Source organism: Bos grunniens, chromosome 5, assembly GCF_055505025.1.
Source record: "Bos grunniens cultivar Pamir isolate PY7600 chromosome 5, Bosgru_T2T1.0, whole genome shotgun sequence".
Lineage (NCBI taxonomy): Eukaryota > Metazoa > Chordata > Mammalia > Artiodactyla > Bovidae > Bos > Bos grunniens.
In genome coordinates this window covers 85,001,608-85,020,242 of record NC_141169.1, presented here as the reverse complement: position 1 = coordinate 85,020,242, position 18,635 = coordinate 85,001,608, and the positions used below count along the sequence as shown (strand labels likewise).

At 42.6% G+C, this 18,635-nt stretch overlaps 1 protein-coding gene and 1 long non-coding RNA gene across 21 annotated transcripts in view; one reads left to right on the top strand and one right to left on the bottom strand.

Annotated features, from left to right (window-relative positions):
- The window catches only part of RASSF8 (Ras association domain family member 8), a 134,824-nt gene that overhangs the window by 14,743 nt on the left and 101,446 nt on the right, over positions 1–18,635 (top strand). For 4 of the 20 annotated variants that reach the window (XM_086401663.1, XM_086401676.1, XM_086401662.1 and 1 more), the window contains exon 1: positions 11,093–11,231. The exons of 10 other annotated variants lie outside the window; for them this stretch is intronic. The gene's annotated coding sequence lies outside the window, so the exon portion shown is untranslated. Of the gene's footprint in view, positions 1–11,092; positions 11,320–11,613; positions 11,722–18,635 lie in introns of those variants that run through there. 6 more of the 20 variants (XM_086401670.1, XM_086401678.1, XM_086401665.1 and 3 more) reach the window with 4 other exon arrangements.
- On the bottom strand, positions 5,267–7,891 carry LOC147372555 (uncharacterized). Its single transcript, XR_015164168.1, has 3 exons — positions 7,625–7,891; positions 5,732–5,900; positions 5,267–5,340 (listed from the first exon to the last, which is right to left on the bottom strand). It is a non-coding gene; the product is annotated as an uncharacterized LOC147372555 (long non-coding RNA).

The window sequence follows — 18,635 nt, the reverse complement described above, 5'->3', positions numbered from 1 at the left end:
TCATCTGGGTGTGATGATATCTTCCTTAGAGACCTGGCATGGGGATCAATTGAGATAACAATGATGAGTCTGTGAAGTGGTCTGCCGGATGGTGAGGTCTTTCATTTAAAATTTGGAGTTAGCCACAGACTTTGCCCAGTGCAGGGGGCCCAGGTTCGATCCTTGGTCAGGGAATTGGATCCCACATGCCACAGCTGAAGATTCTGCATGCCACAACTAAGACTCAGTGCAGCCCAATAAACAAATAAACATTAAAAATAAATGGGTAAAATTTGGAATTAGAAAGGGCAGATGCTCAGGGAGGGAACTCCTGTCCAGTTGCCATTCGTTTTCTCTGTGAAGTGAGGTGGGGGTTATTCACAAATGAAAGTATATAGCTTTGAGGTGGGGGTCTGAGCACAGCAGAGAAGCTTTGGGGCGGGCAGTACAAGTCCTCAGTGAGCTGGGGATTCCAGGGAAAATAGAGGGAGAGTTCAGCCCTGTTGAGGGCCCAGCTATGGTGCGAGCATAAATGTGCAGGCAGTGTATGAGTTTTTCTTCTAGATGCTGCATTTATATGTCTTACTTGGGCTAATATTCAACCATTTCTTCCTGATCATACAAGTGGAGGAGGTAGAAAAGGGAAGGAGGGAGAAAGCCCACCTGACACATAAAAACGGCCATGACCAGTCCACAAAAAGAGCACTTTCTGATTATAATGTGAATCCCATAAAGTCCTTGGTGATTTGGACTTCAGGTTATCTTTCTCCATGGTATTTACATTAAAAGGGAAGGCTAAGATTTCAGTCTCACCCACAACACAGGCAGGGAACTTCTATTAATATGGGTGTGCCTCAGGAATATTGTGGGTTTAGTTCCAGACCACTGCAGTAAAGCAAAGTCATGTGAATTTTTTGGTTTTCCAGTGCATTTAAGGTTGTGTTTACACTATACCATAGTCTATTAAGTATGCAATAGCATATGTCTAAAGTAACAAATGTGCATAATTTTAAAATATTTTATTGCTAAAAAGTTAAGTATCATATGCACCCTCAACAAGTCATATCTTTTTGCTAGTAGAGGGTCTTACTTTATTGTTGATGGCTGCTGACTGATCAGTGTGGTGATTATTGAGGTTAAGGTAGCTGTAGCAATTTCTTAAAATAAGACAACAGTGGAGTTTGCTTCATTCATTGACTGTTCCTTTCACAAATGAATTTTCTGTAACATGCAGTGCTGTTTGTTAGCATTTTACCCACAGCAGAGCTTCTTTCAAAATTGGGGTCATTCCTCTCAAACCCTGCCACTGCTTTGTCAACTAAGTTGATATACTAATCTAAATTCTTTGTTGTCATTTCAACAGTCTTCACCAGGAGTAGATTGAGATTTAATTTCAAGAAGCCACTTTCTTTGCTTGTCCTTAAGAAGCAACCCCTCACCCATTCAAGTTTGGTCATGAGATTGCAACAATTCAGTTACAGCTATGGTTGCTTCCCTGGTGGCTCAGACAGTAAAGTGTCTGTCTACAGTGCGGGAGACCCGGGTTCGAGCCCTGGGTTGGGAAGATCCCCTGGAGAAGGAAATGGCAATCCACTCCAGGACTGTTGCCTGGAAAATCCCATGGAGGAGGCTGGTAGACTGCAGTCCATGGGGACGCAAAGAGTCAGACAGGACTGAGCGACTTCACTTTCTTTGGGCTCCACTTCTAATTTTAGTTCTCTTGCTGTTTCTACCACATCTGCAGTTATTTCCTCCACTGGAATTTTGAATCCCTCAAAGTCATGTATGAGGATTGGAACCAACTGCTTCCAGACTCCTGTTTTGAATGGATGTTTTGACCTCTTCCCATGAATCATGAATGTTCATAATGGCATCCAGAATTGTGATTCCTTTCCAGAAAGGTTTTCAGTTTATTTTTCCCAGTTTCATCAGAGAAATCACTACCTGTGGGTGCCATAGCCATATGAAATGTATTTCTTAAATCATAGGACTTGAAAACCAAAATTAGTCCTTGATCCATGGGCTGCAGAATGGATGTTGTGTTAGCAGTCTTGAAAACAGCATTAATCTCATTACACATCTTCATCAGAGGTCTTAGGTGACCATGTGCACTATCAGTGAATAGTAATATTTTTAAAGTAATCTCTCCCCACCTCCCCCCCGAGCCGGGCTCAAGAATAGGCTGAAAACATTTAGCAGACCATGTTGTAAACAGATGTGCTATCATCCAAGCTTTGTTGTTCCCTTTATAGAGCACAGGCAGAGTGGATTTAGTGTTAATTCTGAAGGGTCCTAGGATTTTCACAACAGTAAAGAGCACTGGCTTCAGTATAAAGTCACCAGCTGCATTAGCCCCTAACAAAATAGTCAGCTTGTCCTTCAAAGCTTTGAAGCCAGGCATTGACTTCTCCTCTCTAGCTATGAAATTCCTAGGTGGTATCTTTTTCTAACAGAAGGCTGCTTCATCCACACTGAAAATCTGTTTAGTGTATTCACTTTCATGAATTATCTGAGCTAGATCTTCTGGATTTCTTGCTGCAGCTTCTACCTCAGCGCTTGCTGCCTCACCTTGTACTTTCGTGTTACAGAGACACCTTCTTCCCTTAAGCCTCATGAACCAACCTCTGCTAGCTTCAAACTTTTCTTCTGCAGATTTTTCACCTCTTTCAGTCAGCCTTTACTGAATTGAAGAGAGTGAGGGCCTTGACCTGGAATAGGCTTTGACTTAAGGGAATGTTGTGGCTGGCTTGATCTTCTAAGCAGACTTAAAACTTCATATCAGCAATAAGGCTGTTTCACTGTCTTATTTCTCTGTTCACTGGAGTAGCACTTTTAGTTTCGTTCAAGAACTTTTCCTTTGCGTTCACAACTTGGCTTACTCTTTGGCCCAAGAGGCCTAGTTTTGGACCTGCCTCTGCTTTCAACATGCCGTCTTTACTGAGCTGAATCATTTCTAGCTTTGGACTTAAAGTGAGAGACGTGCAGTTCTTCCTTTCTTATAAACACGTCAGGGCCACTGTATACTTATTAACTGGCTTAATTTTATTATTGTTGTGTCTCAGGAAATAGGGAGGGCCAAGGGGAGAGAGGAGGAGGGCATGGCAGCCCACCCCAGTATTCTTGCCTGGAGAATCCCCATTGACAGAGGAGCCTGGAGGGCTACAGTCCATAGGGTTGCACAAAGTCGGACACAACTGAGCAACTTAGCACGCACTCAAGGAGAGAGAGAAAAACAGGGAGAAGGCCAGTGGGTGGAGCAGTCAGAACACACACATCTAGCGATTAAGTTCTCCTAAGAGCAGCGTTCATGGTGCCACCAAGTAATTATAGTCGTAACATCAGAGGTCACCAATCACAGATCACTGTGGTGAAAATGTTTGAAATATTGTGGAAACTACATAAAAATGACATAGAAACAATGCTATGCAAAATGCTGTTGGAAAAATGGTGCCCATAGGCTTACTCAACACAGGATTGCCCCATGCCTTCAATTTGTGAAAAATGCACGATCTCTGTAGCTCAGTGAAGTGAAGGGCAAGAAGATGAAGTGTGCCCGTATTATGTTTTCTAGCTCTGAGAGTCCTCAAATTACTAGCAATTTTAATTATTTGAGATCTTTTCAAATAGAATAGGGCTTCAAAGGCCAGCCTGGAACCCTGTTCATGGGTAGTATTATTTCTGTGGGCACGTGCTAAGTCACTTCAGTCATATCCAATTCTTTGCGACACTATGAACTGTAGCCCACCAGGCTTCTCTGTCCATGGGATTCTCCAGGCAAGAATACTGAAGTGGGTTGCCATGCCCTCCTTTAGGGGATCTTATGACCCAGGGATGGAACCTGCATCTCTGACATCTCCTGCATTGTCAGGTGGGTTCTTTACCATTAGCACCACCTGGGATTTCTATGGGAGTGGTACTGGGGTCTGGTAAAAACTGCTGGGGATGCAATCTAGCTTGTCAGCCTCTTCCAAGGAAAGCAGTGGCTGAGCAGCTCACCCTGAACCTGTTGTAGAGCTTAGGGGTGTGTGTGTGTCTGTGTGTGTGTGTCTGTGTGTGTGTGTGTCTGTGTGTGTGTATGTCTGTGTGTGTACGTGCACGCATGTGCGCACACACACTGAGTCACTCAGTCGCTCAGTCCTGTCTGTTTGCGACCCTACAGACTGTAGTCTGCCAGGCTCCTCTGTCCATGGCATTTCCCAGGCAAGAATAATGAAGTGGGCTGCCATTTCCTTCTCCAGAACATCTTCCCAACCCAGGGGTCAAACCCAGGTCTCCCATTTTGGCAGGCGGATTCTTTGCCACTGCCCCACCTAGTAAACATGGAAGATTAGCTATTTGTAGGTAAACAAGGTTTAGTTCACTTCAGTCACGTCACTCATTTGTGTCCGACTCTTTGTGACACCAGGCCTCCCTGTTCATCACCAACTCCCAGAGTCTACTCAAACTCATGTCCATTGAGTCGGTGATGCCATCCAAACATCTTATCCCCTGTCATCCCCTTCTCCTCCCGCCTTCAATCTTTCCCAGCATCAGGGTCTCTTCCAGTGAGTCAGTTCTTTGCATCAGGTGGCCAAAGGATTGGAGTTTCAGCTTCAACATCAGTCCTTACAATGAATATAAACAAGGTTGGTAGTTTGTAAAGCACCTTTACTCATTGTTGATCCCTTCACACAGCATCTGTTGAGGGCCTGTAGGCTGGATATGCAAAAGTGAAAAAGAACCAATCTTATCTTTGAGCTCCTTTTTATCTGGGCTGGGCCTTTGAAGAAGTCATTTTTGGAATGTGATAATGATCGGAGATGTGGGATCCTGGGGGAGGGGTTGGAAGTGAGTACTGCTGGAAAGGTGGTCCTTAGTCTGTCTGAGGAGCTCAGGGGAGGTTTAAAAGGAAAGTTCACTCTCTGAGTGAACTGAGACTTGAGGATGAAAAGGCTTTTTCTCCTGTGTGTCTTCCATACAGATAAAATAGCAGGTACAAAGGTACAGTCTGGGAGGGAGAACGTGGCCTGCTGGAGAGCTGCAGCTAGTCTTGGTGTCACTAAGGTTAGATGGGCATCGTGGCGTGGGATGGCAGGAGCTCAGCATAGGGGTCATCGATCCTCCCTGGGGGAAAGGATATCACCTTGTCCTGAAGTTTGTTTAGTTTTTTGTTGATGACAGTGTTGGTTATGAGAAACACAATTTTTCCAACTCTGTCCTGCGTTAAGAGTTCTACCTCTTCAGATTTTACATTGGGAAATATTGAGATTGTTTCAGAATTAGCCAGGATTCTGCGCCTTCCAGTTCAGTGTATTGAGGTCACCTTTTATTCAGCCGACAGACATTCATGAAGCATACGTGAAGTCCAAGGAATTCTCTTTGCTGTGGATGGTGATACAGAGACAGGAAATGGCTTCCGCCTTTCAGGAAGCTTACAGTTAACAAAGCAAACTTGAACTTTCAAAAGCCTCCTTATGGAAATAAAGGTAATAGCAAAAGCAGAGAGGAAGGGCTTGTTCCTTACAACCATGGAAAGCGAGAAATCTATTTAGAAGACAGTTCACTCTGATCATGGACTGAAGGACCAAAAGAAATGTGACAGGTGGACAGTGTGTGAAGATGGGCCCAGGCTGGAAAGAGGAGCTCAGGGCGTAGGTAGGTAGAGTACCCTTGGGACGTAGCACAGTGTCTGCAGTCACTCAGTCTGGGGGTGTTGGGAGTAAAGAGAAACAAGGCTGAAAATGTGGCTGAGCACCAACAATGAGTATCTTACCTGCTGCACTGAGGAATTTGGGCTTTATTCCAAGCTTTTTGAACAAGTTTTCTATGGGTCTTCTCTCCATCCCAGGCCATCACTGTCTCTAGTCTCCTATCTGCTGTGTTGAAAACAGTACACCTTGGGATTTCCCTGATGGTCCAGTGGTTGACTCCCGGGGCTTCCACTACAGAGGAAAGAGAAGTGAAAGTGTTAGTTGCTAAGCTATGTCCGACTTTCTGCTACCCCATGGACTGTAGCCGCCAGGCTCCTCTATCCATGGGATTTTCCAGGCAAGAATACTGGAGTGGGTTGCCAAGCCCTCCTCCAAGGGATCTTCCCAACCCAGGGATCGAACCCAGGTCTCCCGCATCATAGGCAGATTCTTTACAGTCTGAGCCACCAGGGAAACCCCCCACTACAGGGGACATGGATTCAATCACTGGTCAGGGAACTAAGATCCCACATGCTACAGGCTGTGGCCAAGAGAGAGAAAAAAAAGAAAAACCAGTTCACCTTATCCTGACACCACATGACAGGGACGCTCCTGGTTTTGCACAGATTACCAAGAAAATTGTGATCTTAAGGATGTTTCCCTGGTTGAAGCTTAATCCCTCAGTGTTGATTCTCTTCACTTTAGATTTTTTTCAGAACACAATTCAGTTTTTCTTTTTCTGTTTTTTTCGCCCATGACACACTGTCAGTCCCTTTAAGGGTCTTGGATCTGGCAAGTCATGTGTCTCTTGGGGGATGTGATCTGCATCTCCCCTGTGAGTGTGGCCTGTTTTTCTCTTTTTTAAATAAAAAATTATTTATTTATTCTTGGCTGCGCTGGGTCTTCATTTCGGCGCAGGCTTTCTCTGGTGTTGCAAGCAGAGGCTACTCTTCATTGTGGTGCGTGGGCTTCTCGTTGCAGTGGCTGATCTCAGGCACTAGGCAAGACGGCTCCGCAGTTGTGGTGCACAGGTTTGTTGGCCCATAGCATGTGTAATCTTCCCAGACCAGGGACTGATCCTGTGTCTCCTGCACTGGCAGGCGGATTCTTATCCACTGTGATCCACTGTACCACCAGGGAAGTCCCACAGTTCAGTTTTTCCATCATTTTTGTGTTCATTATATAATTTGACTGTTAACAGTTACTGGAAATAGATCAGATAATTTACAGTCAGATAAGTCACTTCCAAAAGCCTAAATGAGTAGCCCAAGATGGTTCAGCTAGGAGAATTTGAGGACGGATTAGAAATAGCAACGTCAGGACCCTCTTTGGTCCAGGGTTCCTTCCATGAAGTCCTTATGCCATGGCTTTCCATTCCACTGATTCTGACTGCTGATAATGCATGCCTGCCCTGTTATGACATCGACAAGATGTTTGCATGGGTTCACCCCTGTTGGGTGTGACTTAAGTATTTTGAAATGGCTGAGATTACGGGTTACATCCATAATCATTACACAGATAGAAACTGACTGGCTTATATGGGAGTTTGCCCATAGCCGTCTTATTATTTTTTCTCTAAGGAACAGCCTAACTTCTTAGTAAGCATTTGTCATTCAACTGATAATTTTTTTTCTGGAAATAACGCAAATCATCGGAATTTTTATTCTTAACCTCATACATTTAGCAGGAAAATTGTTTTTCTGTCTTTCAGGTATTTAGCAAGCTAAGACAGTTAAGCGTGTACTACCTTTGTGAATCATTTTTAAGCAATAGGACTTGCCAAGTTAAGTACACAACTTAAAATACTTGTAAGGAAAAAAAAACTTGCTCTTTAAATATGCTCTTTGATTTTGTCCAGAGCAATAGAGTTGGCCCTTTGAAAGTCACTACTGAGAACAACCAGGTTGTGAGGCAGCTGTAAATAAGGGAGAAGATACTGGTTTGTATAATAAGAACCACGGACATCGAGTACTAACCTGTAGGATTCCTATAGAGGTGTGGTGGTGTTGACCCTGGGAGAGGCTTGGGAGGTCGTTTTACCATATTCTCTTTCAGAAGAGCAGCCCCTGGAGAACAGACGTGAGAGGTCGCATCGTGGTTGATGAGGGACTCAGATTTGCCACCCTTCTCTGTTCAAATCCTCAAGTGCTGTCTGTTACCGTTAGGGCCAGGCCTCACTCCCCGACCTGACCTGGCCCTTCTTGTCTCTGAAGGAAGTGTGGGAGAGGGAGGCATTTCCTTATCTGATAACAAAGGCACCCAAGAGAGAATAGATAAAAGTAAGTACTTGTTTATCAGCACTGAGTGAATGCAATTTGATGGCATTATATTAATGACAATAAGATTTAGGCCTGTCTGGAAACAAAGATGGAACTCCTCTAACATACTATTTTAAAAAATAAAATAGACTCTAATCAAGTATGCAGAGGCTCCTGAGCTTCCAATAGAGAGAGCCGATCTGGAACACTTTGTAAAATTCTAAGGTCAAATCAAGTTATTTTTAAGCTCCTAAATGACTGGGGCAATGCCTAAATATAATACCCATATATATATCTGGAAGCCAGACTGGCCAGCCTCTCCTGTTTAGCAAGAATACCTGCAGTGGCGGTCACAAAACCTCTAAGCTCCCTCATTCCTATCTTTATTTATTTAATATTACATTAATTATATGCTACTATGTATATAATTTATTAATAATGATATTAATTGTGTTAATAGATAATAAATATTGTTTCACTTGCAGTCCAGAATGTTTTAGATTTTAGACAGAAACCTGCATGTGTACATGTATTTTGGTAGGGAGCCAATTCGAAAGCCATGGGATGAGAACCTTAAAAAACAGGCACATGGATAAAATTCATATCCAGGAAAGAGGCAGGGCAACAACTAGGCCAGCGTCCTTCAGTTTCAAAGTTCAGTCAATAAAGTTACAAGAGTATTGCACATAATGGTGGTGCCTTACAGTTTTCAGGTCGATCTCACATCTTTTAAATTATTTGATTATCACAGCAAACGTGCGTGAATGGTAGGCTTAAACATCACTCACATTCTCCATGTCAAGTTCAATCATAGACTACATCATCTGATATAACAGGTATCCAGAACATTCTTCCATAGTCACACTGGTCTTGGCCAACTTCTAGGTGTCTTTTTTGAGAGAGTCAGTACATGAGGGTGTCTACGAAAGAAGCCTGAAGCAGCAGGGCTTCTCTGTTCTCTTACAACCTCACAGTCAGGTTAAAAGCAAGTTTCAACTCAGCTACTGCACATGCAGTTGACTTTTAAGCTTTGAGCTTTGTGTCTTTAGGTGTTCTGGTACACCTTTCGAGAAATGCTTACTCAAAACAGAAAACAACATGGCAGAGAAGGTTCTTGGTCTTTAAGTTACCATCAGAGATTTAGGCTTTACTAGTAAGATCATCTGCCTCTTGAGAAACCTATATGCAGGTCAAGAAGCAACAGTTAGAACTGGACATGGACCAACAGACTGGTTCCAAATAGGAAAAGGAGTACGTCAAGGCTGTATATTGTCACCCTGCTTATTTAACGTATATGCAGAGTACATCATGAGAAACGCTGGGCTGGATGAAGCACAAGCTGGAATCAAGATTGCCAGGAGAAATATCAATAACCTGAGATATGCAGATGACACCACCCTTATGGCAGAAAGTGAAGAGGAACTCAAAAGCCTCTTGATGAAAATGAAAGAGGAGAGTGAAAAAATTGGCTTAAAACTCAACATTCAGAAAACTAAGATCACGGCATCTCATCCCATCACTTCATGGGAAATAGATGGGGAAACAGTGGAAACAGTGTCACACTTTATTTTGCGGGGCTCCAAAATCACTGCAGATGGTGATTGCAGCCATGAAATTAAAAGACACTTACTCCTTGGAAGGAAAGTTATGACCAACCTAGATAGCATATTGAAAAGCAGAGACATTACTTTGCCAACAAAGGTCCCTCTAGTCAAGGCTGTGGTTTTTCCAGTGGTCATGTATGGATGTGAGAGTTGGACTGTGAAGAAAGCTAAGCACTGAGAATTGATGCTTTTGAACTGTGGTGTTGGAGAAGACTCTTGAGAGTCCCTTGGACTGCAAGGAGATCCAACCAGTCCATCCTAAAGGAGATCAGTCCTGGGTGTTCATTGGAAGGAATGATGCTAAAGCTGAAACTCCAATATTTTGGCCACCTCATGCAAAGAGTTGACTCATTGGAAAAGACACTGATGCTGGGAGGGATTGGGGCAGGAGGAGAAGGGGACGACAGAGGATGAGATGGCTGGATGGCATCACTGACTCGATGGACATGAGTTTGAGTGAACTCCGGGAGTTGGTGATGGACAGGGAGGCCTGGTGTGCTGTGATTCATGGAGTCGCAAAGAGCTGGACATGACTGAGTGACTGAACTGAACTGAGATGATCTTACCCTGTTCATTCAAGGGTAGAAGTGTCTCTGAAACACTTTAGCAAGCTCACTTACTAGAATTATCTAATTTCACCAATGTGATCCTGTTTCTGACACTCATCATGCTAATTAACAAGCAGCTGATTCCACCAAAGAAAATCCACCCAGTCAGGTAATGAGCTAAGTGTCCCCAAAGCATTTGTCTGTTGTAACGCCCTCTCAAGTGTGCTCCCCCCCCTTGGACAATGCAGTCCTTCTCCCATCAGCCTCAGCACTGTCACAGACTAGCACAGGCTGTTTCTGCTGAAAATCTTCCAAAAGTATATTACAGATATTGAAACTCATTTCGGCTGTTGTGATATCTTGGAAGGTTACATTATTATTTGTGTACTCTATTTAATAAAAAAGAGAGATGTGCTTATTAGAGGTCACATTAGTTTGATTAGAGAATAGTCTCAACAAAATGTGAAAAGTGGGTTTTGCCCAAACTAAGGTAGCATGGGTAGTACATGTGTATATTATCTGCTTAATGTCTGTTTGCATTATACCAACTTTAGACAGCCTAAAGAGTGAGTGAGTCTCAGGTGTAATTTTCTAAGAAAAAATATGAGCTAAAGATTTAAACATTTCTAACTGAGGTAAAGCTAAGGTTTTGACACCCACTCATACGTACAAACACTTTAAACAAGCTACAGCCTGGTGAATGCTATGTGCAAATATTTACATATTCGAGTATGTGGTAGATGCAGTTTGGTAGTTAAACTTGATATACATGATTTGGGGAGAGAGGTTGGATGCATTACCTGTAGAATAGATGTGAGTCAGTGGCATGCACATATATGTTTTTTCTAAGTCTTAATATAAATTTAACCTATATGTCACTATATTCTATTGCTATCCCCCAAAGGAAAAATATATTGAATTTTCCACTCTACTTACCAACACGTGGCAGTAGTTACCACAGTAGGTAGTAGATGAAGAACAATGACTAGATAAGCTTGAGCTGGAAGCTGGTGAAGAAGAGAGTCAGCTGCAGGGAGCATTCACACTGGCCCGGGCAGGAAGGTAAATTAGAGAGAAAGACTGAGAGAAGTGCCCTCCCAAACGTGAAGGAGACGGCCTCATGAACAAAGAGCTAGCCAGCTGCGTTGAGGCTGAAGTTGGAAGCCAAGTAGGGTAAGGACTTGACTTCTGGCGATGAGGAGAGCCTTTGTGATGTCTCCAGAAGAGTGAGGTAGCACTGAACTGAGGAGTCTGAGGAAATGTAGGTTGATTTTTAAATGATGAGAATCATTTGATGTGTAATGTATCTGAGCACTTGTAATGTGCCAGGTCCTAAGCCCTTTATATGCATTAATTCATTAAATCTCACAGCCACCTCAGAGAGTCTCTGCTTTGTCCCTCACCTTTTAATCTATGCAAAAATTGATGCACAGAATAATTTGCCCAAACTCACAGGGGTGGAAGAGTGGGGCAGAAGAGCTCAGGTTCTAACTCAGGCATGGCTCCACCGCTGTGGACTTCAGCTGCCATTTCATCCTGAAGCTTCACTATGGATGAGAGAGGCTGGTGCTCATGTATTCTTTGTCCTGAGTTGAGTGGTGGCAACACAGAGACAGCGCCTTGAGGAAATCTCACAAGGCTTGAGGATGGTTCAACAGCACAGGTAGTTGCCACTGCTGAGGTGGAGTCGGGACTCAGGGAGGCAGGGGCCAGCTTTGGTTGTGGGAGGTGGGAGAGGAGAATCAGGGAAGGCCTTTTGGAGAAGACCCTTAAACTGAGGCTCACAGTGGCAAACTTCAGAGTGTTGATTTAAAACATCACATGTGAGAAACTGGATTTCATCCTTAGGTCTGCTTCTTTATGTTTTTATCAAATTTTCTAAGTACCCTTCTCTCATGGGTAAAAACTGATTGAAGCAAACATGCCATGTCTTTAAAAGCCTGCAGTGAGTTTGTCCTAATGAGGTTCTGAACCCACGAATGTGGACATTTTGTTGTTGTTTGTTTTGGCTAGGTGCGTCGGTGTGCTCTATTACTCATAATTACATGTGACTTTCTCTCTAGAGAAAGAAAAACCAAAGACTTCCCTCGCATGTTCTATTTTAAGAAAAAAGCACATACATATATGCAGTAAAGTGGTCAGTTTTTTTGGTTAAAAAGATGGAGTAACCATTATGCTTTCTGTGGAGTCTTTACTCTTCTTCTGTAATCATTTCTGTGCTTTCACTAAAAGCACCTTACAAGAAATAAAATTATTGCCTAGATGAAGAGAATGGGGAAATTAGCACAAAATAGTTCTGGAAATCTCTCCAGCCCTTCTGAGTGAATGTCCCTCTGGGCCACAGGTGCCTGCTTTCCACTATGTGGTTATGTGATGCAGTTGAATTTGTTTCTTATTTATGTAATAGTTTTGTATTCTAGTCTTTAAAAGCAAGCAAATTATAACTTTTTGAAACCCAATGAATTCCATAAAACAGAGTTGTTGGTTTGTTTGTTTTTTTTTTTTTTTTTGGTATTTTTTTACTTATCCAAAAGTTGTTTTATTCCAGTGGCTCACTCTTGGTTTTGCTTGAGGGTTTATTGACCTAAATAATAGTAAGAACCATGAACTAAGTGGTTATCGTATGTTCAGGGCTGTGGTAGGTTCTTCACTCACATTTTCGTTTATCTTCACAATTCTACGAGGTAAATTTACTCATTTAACAAATGAGAAAATAGCCTTGGAAAAATTTCTTAAAGGACAGAAAGTTAAGTGCCCACTGGGGAAGCTGGTCGGCTATAATGAGGCTGGCATATGGAGAAGCAGCAGAGCTGGGGAGGAGCCTGCACTGAGCAAAGAATGCTGCCTGGGGTGGTGCTGGGGGCTCTGGGCGCACGGTGCCCTGGTCTTGCATGAGTGAGCCTTCTCGTCTGTGGGGGTGCGTGTTTATTTACAAGCCCTTTATGGCAGAGTTTGCACTCATTGCAGCAGGCAGGGAGACGGCATGAAGGGAAAAGTGGCTTTGGTGTAAAGATGAGTGGTGAGGACTGTGGCAAATTAGAGAGCTCAGAATTACCTAAGGACGGGGAAGTGGGGGCAGTCCCTGCTTAGCTCCAGCTGATCACTGCCCTTAGGACACATGGGTGGACCAGGGTTTGACAAATCTTCAAGTTGTTTTTTCAGAGAAGTTATATGTTTGGAATTTTGGGGTAACTTCCATCCTTAAAAAAAAAAAAGAAAACCACTTACTTTGGTCAAACAGAACAAAATCCCAGATAACGGAAGGTGGGTTTGTGCTCTGAAAACTTTAAGTGTCCCCATGTTAGCTGGTGGGAGTGGGGTCGGGGCAGCGCTAAAGTCCTAGGTTTGTGGGAGAGGACTTCTTGGCTACCTGAGGATCCTCTGCCGGGGGATGGAAATATTGGACTGTCGGGATAGTCTCATGTCAAGAATAATTAAAATCAAGCTAGTTTTTGTTTTTAATTCATGGAATGAGATTTTAATTCAGTGATTTTTTTTTTTAAGATAAATTCCTTTAAAACTTTCATCTTAGGAATGAAGGATATCAAACTGCCAGCCTTAACAAACAATGTATTGAATATAATATTGGGGAGTGTGAAAGGACATTATTAGCATATTATCCTGTAAATTTAGATTTTGTCCAGTAGAAAATAAGCAATGGATGAGTGCTTTTTATGGGTTTATAGGCAGCATAAGGAAATACTGAGGCAATTGTTTTATTAAAAAAGGAAAGACATATATTGTTAGGGTGAATTCTCTCCTGATCTGCTGGGTCAGACCTGCTTCACTTGTCTTATTTTAGCATAGAAGATGAACTCTTGTCCTTAATGATAAATTATATGGTCACCCTACATAACATTAACGTGCTCTTTAGTTGCTGATCTCTTTCCCATGGAGGTGGAATGAGGCAGGCGTGCTAGATGGCCATGCTGCTGCTTGTAAAATTAATCATTGAAACAGAGGCGTGTTCACCTCAGAGTGACTCTCAGCCTTTCCTGAAGGATCTTGCTGTTACTGTCAGGGTTTTACTTGTCTGCACCACTTAAAGGGTGATTGATGATTTCTACCTTATAGTTTTCAAAGGCATCCTTCTTGTTAACTTTAACCTACTCTCCTACTTTCACGTCTGTATCAAATTTAACTTGTGGTGTGTGATGGAAGCATAGCAATCCCCATGTCAAGGGTCTCTATTAAAACTTCTTTATAATCATCCTTAAATGGCACTGAGGTAAAGATAATAAAACTCTGATTTTATTGATAGAAAAGCACATTTCTAGGCAAACATCTTGTATAATATTGGAGCTATCGGGTGATACTTTCTGGATATATCAGTTTTCAGAAATTATTTTTATAGTGAATTATATGCTGAATAATATGATAGTCCACATCTTTTTCAACTTGGGATTAATCTATAGGTATGTTAATTAAGTTTGTGAATGGAAAAGTCTGAGGACATAGATAAAAATCTAAAACTGACAGATTGAGAATTCAGAATGATTAAATGACTTAAAGCAATGAAACACTAAAAGACTAAATTTAATGGGTCAGAATATGAATCTCTGCATTTAGATTCAAATAATAACAGTTACGCAAGTACAGGAATGAGGAAACAGCACGGCTCGTATGAAACACCTAATGGTTTTAGTGGAACAAGTTTCAGTTCAGTTCGGTCGCTCAGTCGTGTCTGACTCTTTGCGACCCCATGAATTGCAGCACGCCAGGCCTCCCTGTCCATCACCAACTCCCGGAGTTCACTCAGACTCACGTCCATCGAGTCAGTGATGCCATCCAGCCATCTCATCCTTTGTCGTCCCCTTCTCCTCCTGCCCCCAATCCCTCCCAGCATCAGAGTCTTTTCCAATGAGTCAACTCTTCGCATGAGGTGGCCAAAGGACTGGAGTTGCAGCTTTAGCATCATTCCTTCCAAAGAACACCCAGGGCTGATCTCCTTCAGAATGGACTGGTTGGATCTCCTTACAGTCCAAGGGACTCTCAAGAGTCTTCTCCAACACCACAGTTCAAAAGCATCAATTCTTCGGCACTCAGCCTTCTTCACAGTCCAACTCTCACATCCATACATGACCACAGGAAAAACCATAGCCTTGACTAGACAGACCTTTGTTGGCAAAGTAATGTCTCTGCTTTTGAATATGCTATCTAGGTTGGTCATAACTTTCCTTCCAAGGAGTAAGTGTCTTTTAATTTCATGGCTGCAGTCACCATCTGCAGTGATTTTGGAACCCAGAAAAATAAAGTCTAACACTGTTTCCACTGTTTCCCCATCTACTTCCCATGAAGTGATGGGACCGGATGCCATGATCTTCGTTTTCTGAGTGCTGAGCTTTAAGCCAACTTTTTCACCCTCCACTTTCACTTTCATCAAGAGGCTTTTGAGTTCCTCTTCACTTTCTGCCATAAGGGTGGTGTCATCTGCATATCTGAGGTGATTGATATTTCTCCCGGCAATCTTGATTCCAGCTTGTGTTTCTTCCATCCAGCGTTTCTCATGATGTACTCTGCATATAAGTTAAATAAGCAGGATGACAATATACGGCCTTGATGTACTCCTTTTCCTATTTGGAACCAGTCTGTTGTTACATGTCCAGTTCTAACAGTTGCTTCCTGACCTGCATATAGGTTTCTCAGGAGGCAGGTCAGGTGTTCTGATATTCCCATCTCTTTCAGAATTTTCCACAAGCTAATAGGAAATACCGTTGTTTAAGAAGTTAGCCCAAACTTTCATTTCTGGTGGTATTTGAGATTGTATATTCTTCCACCACAAACTAAAAATAAAAATGCTAGATAAATTTTATAAATATGGCTATAAAATTGTTGAGAAAGAAACATTGGACTGAAAGTGAAAGTGAGAGCCCAGAGAGGTGAGTGGACATCCAGTGTGAGAGCGCATGCCAAATCCAGCAAATATATGCTTTGATTTCCTCGGTCTCCTGTTGCTTTAGAGACAGGAGACAAAGCCCAGAGTCTGTGCTAGGGGAAAATGTCAGATATAAGATGTCTCCACAGAAATCTGGGACCACCTCCCTGAAGGCTGCTTCCATAGTGCAGTGTTGAACAAGAAACACAGCTTTCCCCCTGACCTCCTCTCAGCCCCTTAGCAACTCGAAGGAAAACTGCCTATCTAATATTTAGTAACCAGTAACCAGTATCCATGCAGTCCTAATTTGGATCTATCCAGGAGAGCCCCCAAAGGGGGAAATATATACAGTTGTAAACAGTGGTTCCAGCATAGTAGCTCAAAGGCAGAAACTGGCACAGGGTCTTTCTGGAAGAATCTTTCTTCAACCTAGGCTTCAAAGAGTTCAAAAAAATGTAACCACAAGAAAACTTAACTCACAGTCAAAAACTATAAAACAGACAAGTAAAGCCAAGTGTCACCAATAGAACCACCCACAATAGTAGGAACAGAATTAGACACAGTGATTCTAGATACAATTGTCAGACAGAGAAGGTAAACTAGCTTTGTACTGAAGAAATGAGAAGGTTAAAAATGTGAGTAAACAGCAAATGAATGTAACCATGACAGAGGAGGTCTGAAAACTAAATAGAGCTTTGAGAAATTAAATATGTAATTGGAATTTAAAAATCAAACAGGCTTAATGGTAAATTTGACATAGGCAAAGAGAGCTAACCAACCAGAAGGCAGAACCCGTAGTAAGGCACTCATTTACTGACACGTGTAGACATACAGATACATGTGTATAATTTAAGCCAACGTTTTGAGAAACTGATCATATATCCTCCTAAGGGTAGTGTTCTTTGCTGTTTTCCTTTCTAATTTGCACTTTTTCATTAAAAAAAAAAAGTTGGGTTTTATCTCAGAAATTTTGCGAACCACAATGGTCATTACCACAGTTTTGAGGAAAACTGATTTTAATAAAGTTGAAAACGGATATTGTTATGGCCACCACTGTTCACAGCACTTTATGTGGCCCACCACAGAACACCTGGAAGGAAACAAAATGTCGATTGTATAAAACATAACTGTGGTGTAGTTTACACGTGAACTACTGTAGAATGGAGTAATGCTGGGGATGATGAACAGCCAGGACAGCATGGCACCACTCAGTCAGAAGCAATGCTGCCCAGAAACAGCTAGCCCCAGCCCACACCTGTGCGTGTCGGCCCCTTTCCCAGCTTTGAAAATGAATGGATCACTGATTGAAATATCAACATAATGTTGAGTGGAAAAAACAAATTGCAAAGATCATATGTGGTCTAATTCTACTTAGATGAAGTCAGAGATTTGAGCACACTAAACAGTAGATTTTAGGGATACAGTAGTTTAGGGATGCAGAGGTGTGATTTGACTATTTTTGAAAGGCAAGAATAAACACAGAATTTAGGAGAGTTATTGCCTGCTGGTGGAGGATAAAGGGAGTATATAAGGAAGAGTCAAAAGGAGCTTCAGAGGTTTTAGTCACTTTTTCTTTGTAAAATTGGTTATGGGCACACACAAGTTTGCTCCCTTGAAATTCTTTGTTGTTGTTCGGTTGCTGAGTCATGTCTGACTCTGCCCCCTGGACTGCAGCGTGCCAGGCTTCCCTGTCCTTCACTACCTCCTGAAGTTTGCTCAGATTCGTGTCCATTGAGTCAGTGATGCCATCTAACCATCTCATTCTTTATATTTTGTACCTATTTAACATTTAATGAAAATAGTTTGACTCAAAAAAGCCAAGGAGGGATCAACACAGGTAATAAATCTTCCGTGCAAATCAGGCCATTTGGGAGCCAAGTTTTCTGAACATTAACAAGCTGGAATGTGTCCAGAGGAAAACATCCAGGGTGGTGATACAGACCTGCTTGTGAGCCTTTCATTTTTCAGATGCAGGTCACGTGGATTCTGAGTGTGGGGTTTTGATTTTCCTCGGTCTGTTGGCTGGCAGAAGTAGGAGCGAACTCTCAGGTAAACTCTGAGGGTAACGTGCCTTTGCTGCACTGTACAGAAAGATGTTCTAAAAAACACCCCACAGTTGTTCTGTGGTTTGCTAAAGGTGTTTTTTGTTTTTTGTTTTTTTTTTCTGTCAAATGCTATAACTATGGGCCTGTGGCATGTTGTAATAGTATACCAGCCAACAGAAACGGGGGATCTTTTGTTGCTGGCTTCAGACAAGTCCTCTGCTGTCCATAGCTCCCTGGGCATCTCTAGATTCGGGTTGTGTCTGTCAAGGGGGCACACACACTGGGTAATTTCATCTGGTGCTTTTGGGGGGAAGGGCATTCTCCATCCTGTGATTGCTCTTTGGCTGTGCAGGGAGCCAGTATGACCAGGGTCTCAGCTAGATGTAAACATGGAGGGCTGGGCAGAGGGTGGCCTCCGTCTAGGTAGTGATTTCATGAGGTGAAGGAGTGCATTAGTGATTATTGGGTATCTGCAGTGTGCCAGCTGTTGTGGGGCATGACTTTGAACACTTCATTTTTTTAAAGCAGTTTTAGATTTACAGTAAGATCAAGGGGCAGGTACAGAGATTTCCTGTTTACCCCCACCCCCTCATACACATAGCTTACCCCATCACCAACATACCCCTACCAGAGGGGCACATTTGTTACAGCTGACTA